This window comes from Mustela nigripes, chromosome 4 (assembly GCF_022355385.1).
Source record: "Mustela nigripes isolate SB6536 chromosome 4, MUSNIG.SB6536, whole genome shotgun sequence".
NCBI lineage: Eukaryota > Metazoa > Chordata > Mammalia > Carnivora > Mustelidae > Mustela > Mustela nigripes.
In genome coordinates, this window is record NC_081560.1 from 55,492,615 (window position 1) to 55,505,133 (window position 12,519).

Below are 12,519 nucleotides of genomic sequence, written 5' to 3' on the forward strand. Positions count from 1 at the left end.
ACCCATGTGTCGTGTCTGGTGCCTATGCTGAAATGGTTGGAATAGCTAGGGGCTAACTAGATATCCGTCTGGCTCTCCATGTGGCCAGCTGAGCTTCTTCATAGCATGATTCTCCTGGCACGGTCAACCGTCTTACACGGAAGGTGACTGCACTCACACTGAGCATGCCAGGATGTTATAATTAGAAACTACCAGTTTCTTAAAAGCTAGACTTGGAAAGAGACACAAGGTCACAATGTTGTACTGTCCCGATCAAAAAAGACCCCGAGCTCACTTAGTTTCCAGAGGTGGGGATGAGACCCTACCCCTCAATGAAAGAAAGGTCAAGTAATTCGTGACCACCTTTAATCTATGATACTAAATTCTTTGCTGGAAATAAAGCCTTAATCTCTTTATATTCTTATTTTTAATTAATCTATTGAGATATTGAAATTTATTTTTTTTAATGTTAACTTCTTAAATGTCTAAAAGGAGAAAAACAAAAAGTATTGAAATTCAATATGCTTAGTCATTGTTCATAGGAATAAAGTAATTTATATTCTCTTAGAATTTTAAGTTTGAATTAGCTTATAACTAGCACGTACGGTTGACCAAGGGTTCAAATGCACTTATTCGTGTTAGTCTCTAGTCTGAAAATTTGATGGATGGTGTTATTTGGGGATTAAAACTTCAATTCAGTTCAGAAGAACTGGCAAAGATGCCAAGATTCAAGATCAGTGGGAAGAAAATGGCAATTCTTTCATAGTACTTAAAACTCTTTTGGAAAAGTAAGAATTTATGATAGACTGCATAGCAAATAATATGCTCCTTTTAAATGATTTTATAATGATAGTAACAATTTTCATACACTTCCATAGGAGAATTTTTCTTTCCGTAAGTATTTTTTAATGACTATTTAAACAATACTTGATATTCACACAGAATTTGAACCATGCTATAATGGCTTGATTCACTTCATTAGTAAGTCTGTGGGAAAACCAGTGGCCCCTTAATTTGGGACTAAAAGGTTTCTTCCTATAGCCTTTAATTTAAATTCCCAGGGAGAAATATAGGATATGACTCTTTAAAGTTACATATATGAAGTTAGGTTATCTCAATCCAGTTTTAACAGCACTGTTTTTATGCTGAATGCAATTTATGATCCAATCCACAAGAGACACTGTGCAAAGACTGTTGACAATAAGACACAGGAGCGCTATGAGTCCACCACTGGGAAAGAAGACAGATAAAGTGTATATATACATACTATAAACTACTGCATCACAATAGGGAACATATTGAATAGATATTTAAAAAGTAACATAGATCTTAAAATGTAATGTTGAATAGAAAAAGAAAATTATATCTATATAATGATAAAATTTATGTAAACTAAAAATCCACACAACAATATATGTATAGTCTTTGCAAGAACAAATACAAACACAAGGATAAACCTTAATCACTCTATAATTGCTCAAAGGGTGAAGACAGAGGAGGGAAATTGCAGATAAAATGGGGGAAATGACTTTTTTAAGTAAACAAACAGAGAAACTTTGTACTGGCTAATAACGTGATTTGCTACAAGCTTGGTAGTTGTGCTTGATTTAGTCTTTTTCACCAAATAAAACAAGTTATGACCCAATTACTGTCATCTAGTTTTAAGTTACAAATTATTAGATATTATAGATTCCATTCTACAGACGGATTAAATACTACTACTTATTGGCTAAATGCCATATTGGACAAAGGAAACTATTAGAACATCACTGCATATAAAAATCAGTCATATTAAAATAATTTTTAATATGGAACCAAAGGGGAGCCTTCTAGAATCTTCCATGATCTACTCACACCTTCCCAGCCCAAGTTAATGGGCTCTTTAAGGCATATTTTAAAGGTTGGCCTATGTCCAAACAACTGCTTTAAGAGATTGACCATAAAGGTACATTAAGTTAGAGAGGATTCTCAGAATAGTGGAATAGTAAGCACCAAAAATCTGTCTCCCCACCAAGACTACAATAGCACTAGCAAAATTTGTCTGGTGCAACTATTTTGGGACTCTGGAGACCAAGGAGGGTTTGCAATCTTTAAGAGAAGGGAGGTCAATTGCGGTTAATTTTGGTCAATTTCAGCTCTTGGCACAATAGCAGCAACCTGGTGCCTACTTCCCAGCCACATAACAGGCAGCCATACAGGCATTCCAGGAACAGCTTGCACACAGTTTCTAAAAACCACAGTGGTTAAAAGGACTCTGTCGTCCAAAAATCAGGGATCAGTATTCTGATTACTGGCTGCTGCTTCTAATCACAAAGACACAGACAAAGAGGCAGGTGACCATTTCTGCTGTAACTCCCCCCACTACTGCAAGCCCTTGCCCTATAAAACTCTTAGAAGAAAACATAGGGGAAAAGCTTCATGGTATTAGATTTGGCAATTATTTCTTGGATATGACACAAAAGGTACAGGCAACTAAAGAAAAAGCAGACAAATTGCACTTCACGGAAATTTAAAAATTACGTACATCAGAAGACACTACCAGAATATTAAAAAAGAAACCCACAAAATGGGATATTATATTTGCAGACCATATATCTGATAATTGATTAATATCCAGAATATGTAGGTAACTCCTAAAACTCAACAACAACAAAAACCCAATTTGAAAACCAGGGAAAGCACTTGAATAGACATTTCTCTACAAAAGATATACAAATGGTCTATAAGCACATGAAAAGATGATCAACTTCATTAATCATTACGGAAATATAAATGCAAATTACAATGAGATACTACCTCATACACCTTAAGATAGCTACTATTAAAAAACAAACAAAAAATAACAAGTGTTGACAAGGATGTGAAGAAATTGGAACCCTTGTGCACAGTGGGTAGAAATGTATAGTTGCTGTGGAAAGCAGTACAGTAGTTCCTCAAAAAGTTTAAAATAGAATTACTATATGACCCAGCAATTCCACTCTGGGTATATATCCAAAAGAATTGAAACCAAGGTCTTTAATGCTCTCATTAAATGAAAATGAAATATTCATTTCATTTGTACATCCCCGTTCATAGCAGCATTATTTAAAGTAGCTTAAACATGAAAGCAATTCAAGTATCCATCAATGGATGAATAGATAGATAAAATGTAGTACATACATACAGTAGAATATCATTTAGCCTCAAACAGGAAGGAAATTCTGACATGCTACAAGATGGATGAACCTTGAGAAAACTGTGCTGAGTGAAATAAACCAGTCACAAAAGACAAATACTATAAGATTCCACTTAAATGAAGTACTCAGAGTAGTCAAAATCATAGAGACACAAAGTAGAATGAAGTTGCCATAAGCAGAGGGAGGGGAGAATAGGAATTTATTGTTCAATGGGTATCGTGCTTCAGTTGTACAAGATGAAACAAGTTCTAAAGCTAGATAGTGATGATCCTTGCACAATGTGAATCTATTTAATACCAGTAAACTGTACAGTTAAAATGGCTGAGACGGTAAATTTCACATTATGTATATTTTACCACAGAAAGCAGCAGGGTGTGGTGGGGGAGGAGGCAGGCTCATAGCAATCACAGATCTATTACAACTCTTGAAACACAGCTAAACACACACCAGTTCCTTGATTGAAGCCAGACCAGTTGCCTGAGAGTGATTTACCATGGCTATTGGCTTTGCCTTCTGGCCCGTTGTTTAGAGCTGAATAACTTTCTGTCTGCTTCATGTCTATAGAAGGCTGAAGACCCACAGACCTCTTTTCATTTTAAGGCGACTCTACTCTTAATGTTCTAGTATATGTTCTTTAAAAGCCAGGTGGGTTTCTTGCCTATCAAATTAAAATCCATACCACACTGCATAGGAATGAGCTAAAGCCAAATCACCAAGGAAAGGTAAAGCATATTTATGACATAGCTGGATAGGTGTGAGAATTTATGTTAAAATTGAAACTTCATAATATAGCCAATAATAAAGCTTTTATACATTTTTCTAACATGGACCTATATGCAGAAGATTTTAATTGTTGTTGATAGCCTTATGTAAATTGGCTGTAAATCTAAAGGAATTTTGAAGAACATTTTGTTGATGTTGATAAATTCAAAGTTAATTTTACATTTTGCAATATTCTTGAATGCAACATTGTCACAAGAGTTATCACAAGAGTTAGTGAATTTATTTAACTTAGACACAAGTTTAAAACTGATGTTTTTCCTTTAAGTTCATATCAATTCTTCTAAAAACTATGAACCAGCTTTATCAATATGAATGTAAATGCTAAAGGAAAATGACTTGTGTTTTTAATTAAGTTTTTGGACAACTTTAAAGTGTATTTTAAACAATTTGGGTATATAAATCTTCTTTTTCAACTGGAAGTTTGAAAAAAAGTCTATTCAGTGAAAATTTAGTGTCCAACTTGAGATGTGCTATAAGTATAAAATCTACATTGGATTTTAAATACTTAGTACTTAAACACTTAGAGGATTGGAAAGTATCTCATTAATAATGCTTCTATTGACTATTGAAATGATAATAATTTGTCAGACTGTATTAAATACAATATATCATCAAAACTAATTTCACCTATTTAATTTTATATGTGGTTATGTGTCAATTTCTTTCTTTTTTTCTTTTTTTTTTGAGATCCAAATTTACTCTCCACTACCTGCTCTGTAAGCATAGACTGGATTCTTTTTTTTTCTTTTTTTAAAGATTTTGTTTATTTATTTATTTGAGAGAGAGAGTACAAGTGGGTAGAAGAGGGAGAAGCAGGGAGCTCCCCGATGAGCAGGGAGCCCAATGTGGAACTCAGTCCCAGGAGCCTGGGACCATGACCTGAGCCGAAGGCAGACACTTAACTGACTGAGCCACCCAGGCGCCCTGGACTGGATTCTTAAAGCATTTTGCCTTTACAGTCCACGTGCTTCCAAATTTTGTCTGAGGGTGTTAGACACTGCAGGATAAAGGGGACTCCTCTTCTTGAGGAGCTTTTGGTGTTTACCTTGCTCTTGTGGCACAGTTATCAAGAGTATGGGTGTTTGAGGACATCTGGTGGTGCACTGTCCCAGCCAAATTTCTAGAGTACACAATCCCTCAGCAACCTCAACCCTGAAGTAGCGCCCCCTGCTAAGGTTACCCTTCTTTGAGTACTCTCCCTCAGCTCTAGAGTACCTTTTATAGTTTTCCTTACATTGTCATAGCTACTCTTCTTTCTTAGCTCAATAATTCTTTATATTAAACTTTCCCTGCTTTAATTACCATGTGACTTGTGTCTCCTGATTGGACTTAAACTTTTGTAGGGTATAGGCACAGAATATTTTTAATAACATATGTGGCTTGTATTGTATTTATTTAAGGTAGTGTTGCTGTAGAGCATACAACTAGAGAAGGCAGGGGGAGAGAAAGTAGCAGAAAGTTTTGAAAACAATGATTTAAATTTTTAAATTACATTTAAATGAAATTAAGAATTAAAAAATAATTTCAAGCTTCAAAAGACAAATGAAGTGCTTAAATCAAAACTTCAAAATGGTACTAAAATATGAATCTACTTATTAAGATTCAAAGATTTTGATGGAAAAAGTCTGGAAGTGTTACCTGAGAAGTCACAGTATTTAGCCCACTAAAAGGAAGTTTAAGCCATACCTCAACTGAAGAGAAGAATGGAGAGGAAGAGATAGATATGAAAAAAAAAAGGGGGGGGGGGGTAAATTGGGAAGTTTTTATACAAAATAGATACCTTTCGAAAAGGCCAATGTTATGTCAAAAATAATACCAATCTGTACAATTAAACCATTGCCAAAACAAATATGAATATCTGAAAAAAATGGTTTACCCCTTACAAACTTCTAGTCCAAGTCTCAATTAGCAAAAATGAGCACAAATTAAACCACAAAATAAAACCACATTTTAACTTTCTAATGTGAATTTAAGTAAGCAACAAATATTCAGATATAAACAATCTACTGCTTAGAAGTCTGTGATATTCCTTAGAAAAAAGGAGTAATCATTATTGCCTATTAAGAACTGCCCCACCAAATGCAAGTTGGTGCAGCCACTTTGGAAAACAGTGTGGAGATTTCTTAAGAAATTAAGAAATTAATAGAGCTACCCTGTGACCCTGCAATTGCACTACTGAGTCTTTACCCCAAAGATACAGATGAAGTGAAAAGAAGGGCCATCTGTTCATAGCAGCAATGGCCACAGTTACCAAACTGTGGAAAGAGCCAAGATGCCCTTCAACAGATGAGAGGATAAAGAAGATATGGTCCATATATACAATGGAGTATTATGCCTCCATCAGAAAGGATGAATACCCAACTTTTGTAGCAACATGGATGGGACTGGAGAAGATGATGCTGAGTGAAATAAGTCAAGCAGACAGAGTCAATTATCAAATGGTTTCACTCACTTATGGAGCATAAGGAATAACATGGAGGACATTAGGAGAAGGAAAGGAAAAGTGAATTGGGATAAATCAGAGGGGGAGATGAAGCATGAGAGACTGTGGACTCTGAGAAACAAACTGAGGGTTTTGGAGGGGAGAGTAGTGGGGGAGAGGAGAGCCTGGTGGTGAGTATTAAGGAGGGTATGTATTGCATGGAGCACTGGGTGTGGTACATAATCAATGAATCTTAGAAACTGAAAAAATTAAATTAAATTTTTTAAAAAATTTAAAAAAGAACTGCCCCACTGAACTGTTTAAAGTTAGGCCAAATCTCACTGACTGTTCAGACAATACTTAATACTGTCTATATAAGCAATGTTATAATCATGTTGATTTCATGTTTGATGGGAGACATATCTAATACTATTTCTTAGTCAAAAAATCCTAATTAATTTTGTTCTGTGTGGTCTAAAAGTGCATTTAGAGATTTCAATGTAATAACTGAATATCTTCAGAACATGAAATGAAGATCATCATATCAATCAATAACAATAGTCAGCAAAGGAACGGAAGGAAATTTTACAGGAATGTAAATTCCACAGCACTCCAACTATAATTTCAGTCATGCAAGGACCAGAATATTAAGCCATCAGAAAAATAATCCATAAGAAAACTGCTGATTCCATGTTTTTTGTACTGAATAAAGTCCTAAAATTATGTTTCAGAAAGTTTGTTTAGTATTATGTAACTACTTCGGTTATGTGGTTTTCATATTTTTTAGTCTATTTACCACAACCACTGGTCCTACATTTAATTGCTCATCACACAGAAAGCCTTCCTAAGCTTCTGAAATAATAGAATCACACAAAATTTCATCAAAGTTTAAGATGAGAATTGCATTAAGTTACATATAGATGATAAATGTAATCAAGATTTTTTTTAAAAGGATGCTCTGTGTGATCCACTAAAAAAACTAATTTAAAATTATGACATAAAGGTCTTTTCCAGAATTACCAAAATCAGTTAAAGCAATTACAAACTGGATTTCACAATGCTCTACCCACATTCAATGTTATATACATAATTTAAACAATAGTGTACCAAGCAATCTCAATGAGTTGCTGGTGGCACAAAACCAGGACACTGATTTCAAGGAATGTATAATGGGACATCATGGGCCAGAATTCTAAGCTGATAATACAACTTAAAAAAAAAAAAAAAAGATTTTATTTATTTATTTGTCAGAAAGAGAGAGAGAGCACAAGCAGAAGGAGTGGCAGGCAGAGGAAGAAGCAGGCTCCCTAAAGAGCAAGGAGCCCAACATGGACGCTGGGATCATGACCTGAGCCAAAGGCAGATGCCTAACAGAATGAGCCACCCAGGGGTCCCTGATAAAACAACTTTTACGGTTTTAGGAATTCCAAGTCTATACCTCAGGAACCCAGGTCCATTCTCAAGCCACTAACAGCCACATTGTTCAAACCCACTGGTCTGTGATTCTCACTTTTTGGTGTGTACCATCAGTATTCTGAGTAATCACACCTCCCATCAAGTAGCTCAAGGGGAGTTTTGCTTATTAGAGATACTCTATTATATGTACACGTGTGGGTTTTGTTACCTTTTTTTTTTGTAAAAGCTTTATTGAAATGTAACTGACATATAATTCACTGCACCTATTTAAACACAATTTAGCAAGATTTCACATAGCTGTACATCTATGTAAAACTACCACTGCAATCAAAATAATAAGCATATCTATCACCACCAAGTTTCATATTGTTTTCCAAGTCCTCTCTCCCAACCACATGCCCTCATTCACTGGCCAGGACTGACCTGCATCAGTTATTATAGACAAGTCTGTATTTTCCAGAAAGTTATATAAGTGGAATCATAATCTATGTACTCTTTTTCGTTCTGTGTTTGCTAACTCAGATAATTATTTTAAGATCCATCGTGTTGTAGTGAGTATCAATAATCCATTCCTTTTTATTACTGAGTATTATTCCATTGTTTAGATATACCACTGTTTGTTTATCCATTCATCTATTGATGGACATCTGGATTTGTCCACTTTGGGATTATTAAAGTAAAGCTGCTATGAATATTCATGTGCAATTCATATACTTTCATTTCTTTTGGGTAAGTACCCTAAGAGTGAATAGTTGACTCATTTGGTAAGCATATGTTTAACGTTCTAAGAAACTGCTAAATTATTTTACAAAATAGTCATATCATTTTACATTCCAAATGGCATAATATGAGTTTCAGTTTCAACTTTTTTTAAAATTTTTTATTTTTTATTAACATATATTATTAGCCCCAGGGTAAAGTTTCATCTCTCTTATTTATCCATTCCGATAGGTATATAGTATCTTCTTGTGGTTTTAATTTATATTTCCTTATTGATTAATGATGTTGAGCCTCTTAGTTTTCCATCACAAATATATTTGCTTTATTAAAGTGTTTGTCCAAATTTTTTCTAGGTCCAAATTTTTATTGTGTGGTTTGTTTTCTTAACAATTGAGTTCTGAAAGTATTTTTAATATATTCTAACTATACTTCCTATGTGTTTAGATATGTAGCTTGTAAATAGTTTCTCCTAGCCCTGTGGCTTGTCTTTTCTTTCTCTTAAGAATGCCTTTTGAAAATCAAAGGTTTTCATTTTGATTAAGTCTGATTTATCAATTTAGTATTTTTATGAATCATGTTTCTGCAGTCAAATCTCAGAAATTTTTTGGATAACTAAAGATTACAAAGATTTTCTCTTACTTTTTTCTAGAAGTCTTGCAGTTTTAGGTTTTACATTTAAGCCTAAGATCCATTTTGAGGAGCACTATATTTCTCTACACATAAATTAACTATATGATGAAGAAATACATGAGGATAGGTCGGTGGCCAATGTTACAATCATAGGTTGTGTGATACAAAAATCTTGAGGATTGCTTTAAAGCCCTACCACCTGGGGCACCTGGGTGGCTCAGTGGGTTAGCCTCTGCCTTGGGCTCAGGTCATGATCTTGGGGTCCCGGGATAGAGCCCTCCATCGGGCTCTCTGCTCAGCGGAAAGACTGCTTCCCCCTCTCTCTCTGCCTGCCTTCTTGTAATACCTCTCTCTCTCTCTCTGTCAAATAAATAAATAAATAAACAAACAAACAAACATTAAAATAAATCCTACCACCTGAGATGTTTCACATGTTTTTTGTTCATTTTTTGTTTTAACTAACTGAGCCACCCAGGCATCCCTCATTTTTTGTTTTAAATAGCAAATTCAGTCCTTATTGCTCCACCTTGCCCAAAAGTCCTCTACTATTTTTTTTTTAATTTTAGTTATTTATTTGAGAGAGAGAGAGAGAGCACAAGCTGGGGGACAGAGGAAGAGAGAAGCAGGCTTCCCGCTGAGCAGGAAGTCCAATTCAGGGCTCAATCCCAGGACCCTGAGATCATGACCCAAGCTGAAGGCAGACGCTTAACCTACAGAGCACCCAGGTGCCCCTACTCTTTCTTTTTTAAGAGAACTAACAATATAATATCTGTCATTATTTCCTACCTGAAGAACTAGAGGGGGGGGAGGGGACAGAAGGATGTGGTACCAGGGGTGTGTAGAATATCTCACATCAAAAGAGCTAGAGGCTAACCGTGGTCTATCCCTGGAATTCAAAGAATACCCAAAGAATGTGCAGAATAAAGAGAAAAGGTAAGAGATGAGCCTGAAGAAGATGACAGAGATGAGATTAATAAAGACCTAAGTCATATAATGGATTTCTAATTCCCTCCTAAGAATAACTAAAGTCACTGAGAGGTTATAAACAGGATAGCTGTGATTAGATTTGCAATTTGAAAAGAATCACTTTTAGTTACAGAGTAAAAAATGACATGCATTATAGTGGGGTAAGAAATTCAGAGACCAGTTAGGAAATGTGAAACATTTGGAGTAAGTCAGGGGTATAGGATGAAAGGTGCAGAGTGTACTGTGACCAAAGGCAAATAATCAGGAACAAAGAAAGCATATTCCTTACATGGTTAAGAGAGAGCATGTGAGGTTTAATGGTACATTAGAAGATAGAGGAATATGGAAAGTTTTCAATGGTACAGGGAATAGAGTTCATATTATATGAATAACAAAATTAAATATTGAGCAAATTGAAGGTTTTGTTTTAAAGAGTAATAATATGATAATAATATGGCCCATGGGCTAAAGGAGATGAGGGTGAATTTTAAGGACTTTGGAGATAACTGCAGGTATTGATTTAAAGCAATATGAGGTTTGGGCAGATGTGCTAAAATGGGGTTTGAAATCAGAACAAAAATCTCTTTATCTAGTTTTAAAGCCTCACAATTTATCCACAGTCAATCTATTAAGCCAACCCCATTTCTCAATTCGATCATAGTTATAGATGATTTTCTTATAAACTTAAAATATTACTCAGCCCTCAAAATGTTTTATGTATTTTAAGTATGTTTACTATACTACTTTATAATACCTTCTATATTATGCAAGTCATTTCTGACTACATTTAGAATTATTTCAAGCCACATCATTCTGATTAAGTTTAGCATCTTAATTATAAAAATCTTATCCATCTATTGATTTATACCCTAGCCTATTTAAGCATTGAATAGATTAATGACAACAAACTGATTAATACTCAAATAAAGCAAATTAACATCTTCATGACTCTAATTATTTATCAATGAAGGCAAAATGATAAGAGACTGATGCATTTCCACTTCCCTTTATGGAGAATATTCTTATGATATCAAGCTCTACGGTGAAGAAAATATATTGTGTACTAAAATTTGAAATTTAGTTTTACCTATTTGATTCAAAAATTGCATTATAAAACAACTACTGATTTTTCCCCTCAGCCTAAATTAACATTGTTTTAAAAACCAAAAAGTTACATCACATCAATGAAACAAATGCTCAAGTTCAATAAAATTATCACCACCAACTTAAAATTTATAAACGACAATTCAGTAACTATACAAGTGAATATACATCCTTCAGTACACTGTGTGTGTATAATGACTGAAACCAGATTCCACTAAGAAATGATTCACCAGGGATGCCTGGGTGACCCAGGTGGTTAAAAGTCTGCCTTCTGGGGCTCCTGGGTGGCTCAGTGGGTTAAGCCACTGCCTTCAGCTCAGGTCATGATCTCAGGGTCCTGGGATCGAGTCCCGCATCGGTCTCTCTGCTCAGCAGGGAGCCTGCTTCCCTCTCTCTCTCTCTCTCTGCCTGCCTCTCCGACTACTTGTGATTTCTCTCTGTCAAATAAATAAATAAAATCTTAAAAAAAAAAAAATTGATCTGGGTTGCAGCATGAAGCTCAGATTTAAAAAAAAAAAAAAAAAAGTCTGCCTTCTGCTCAGGTCATGATCCTGCGTTTCTGGGATCAAGCCCTGGGTTGGGCTTCCTGCTCACCGTGGAGCCTGCTTCTCCCTCTGCCACTCCCCCTGCTTGTACACACTTGCTTGCTCTCTCTCTCAAATAAATAAATAAATCGGGGAAAAAAAAAAATACTAAAACTAAAAAAAAATAAATGATTCACCATCACCATACCCCTGAAAGTCATTTAGAGGATGATCTGATACACAAACATAGCACATTAATCTAAGTATTAATCATGTCTTGGCCATAAAAGAGTGAAAGAAAACACCCAGAATCAGTTGTGGTAACCAGGCCTTTAAGCATCAGATTCCCAACACTTGAAAGGTAGATAAGATGGATGTAAAGAATTTTTTTTTTAATTTAAGTGATACTTTAACCATTAACTTACAAAACTCAGGGAATCTTTGATGTTCATAGAAAGATGAATGGCTAAAGAAGACATGATAAATACGTACAATGGAACATTAATCAGGTGTAAAAAAAAGAATGAGATCTTACCATTTGTGACAATACAAGGAACCTAGAGGGTATTATGCTCAGTGAAATAAGCCAGAGAAAGAGAGCATATGATTTTTTAACATGTGGAATCTAAAACACAAAACAGACACAGAATCATAAACACAGTAACAATCTGATGATTGACAGAGGGGAAGGTTTGGGGGGATGGACAAATAGGTGAAGGGCATTAAGAGGTACAAACTTCCAGTTATAAAATAAGTCACATGGATGAAAAGTACAGTGTGAGGAATAAAGTCAATAATA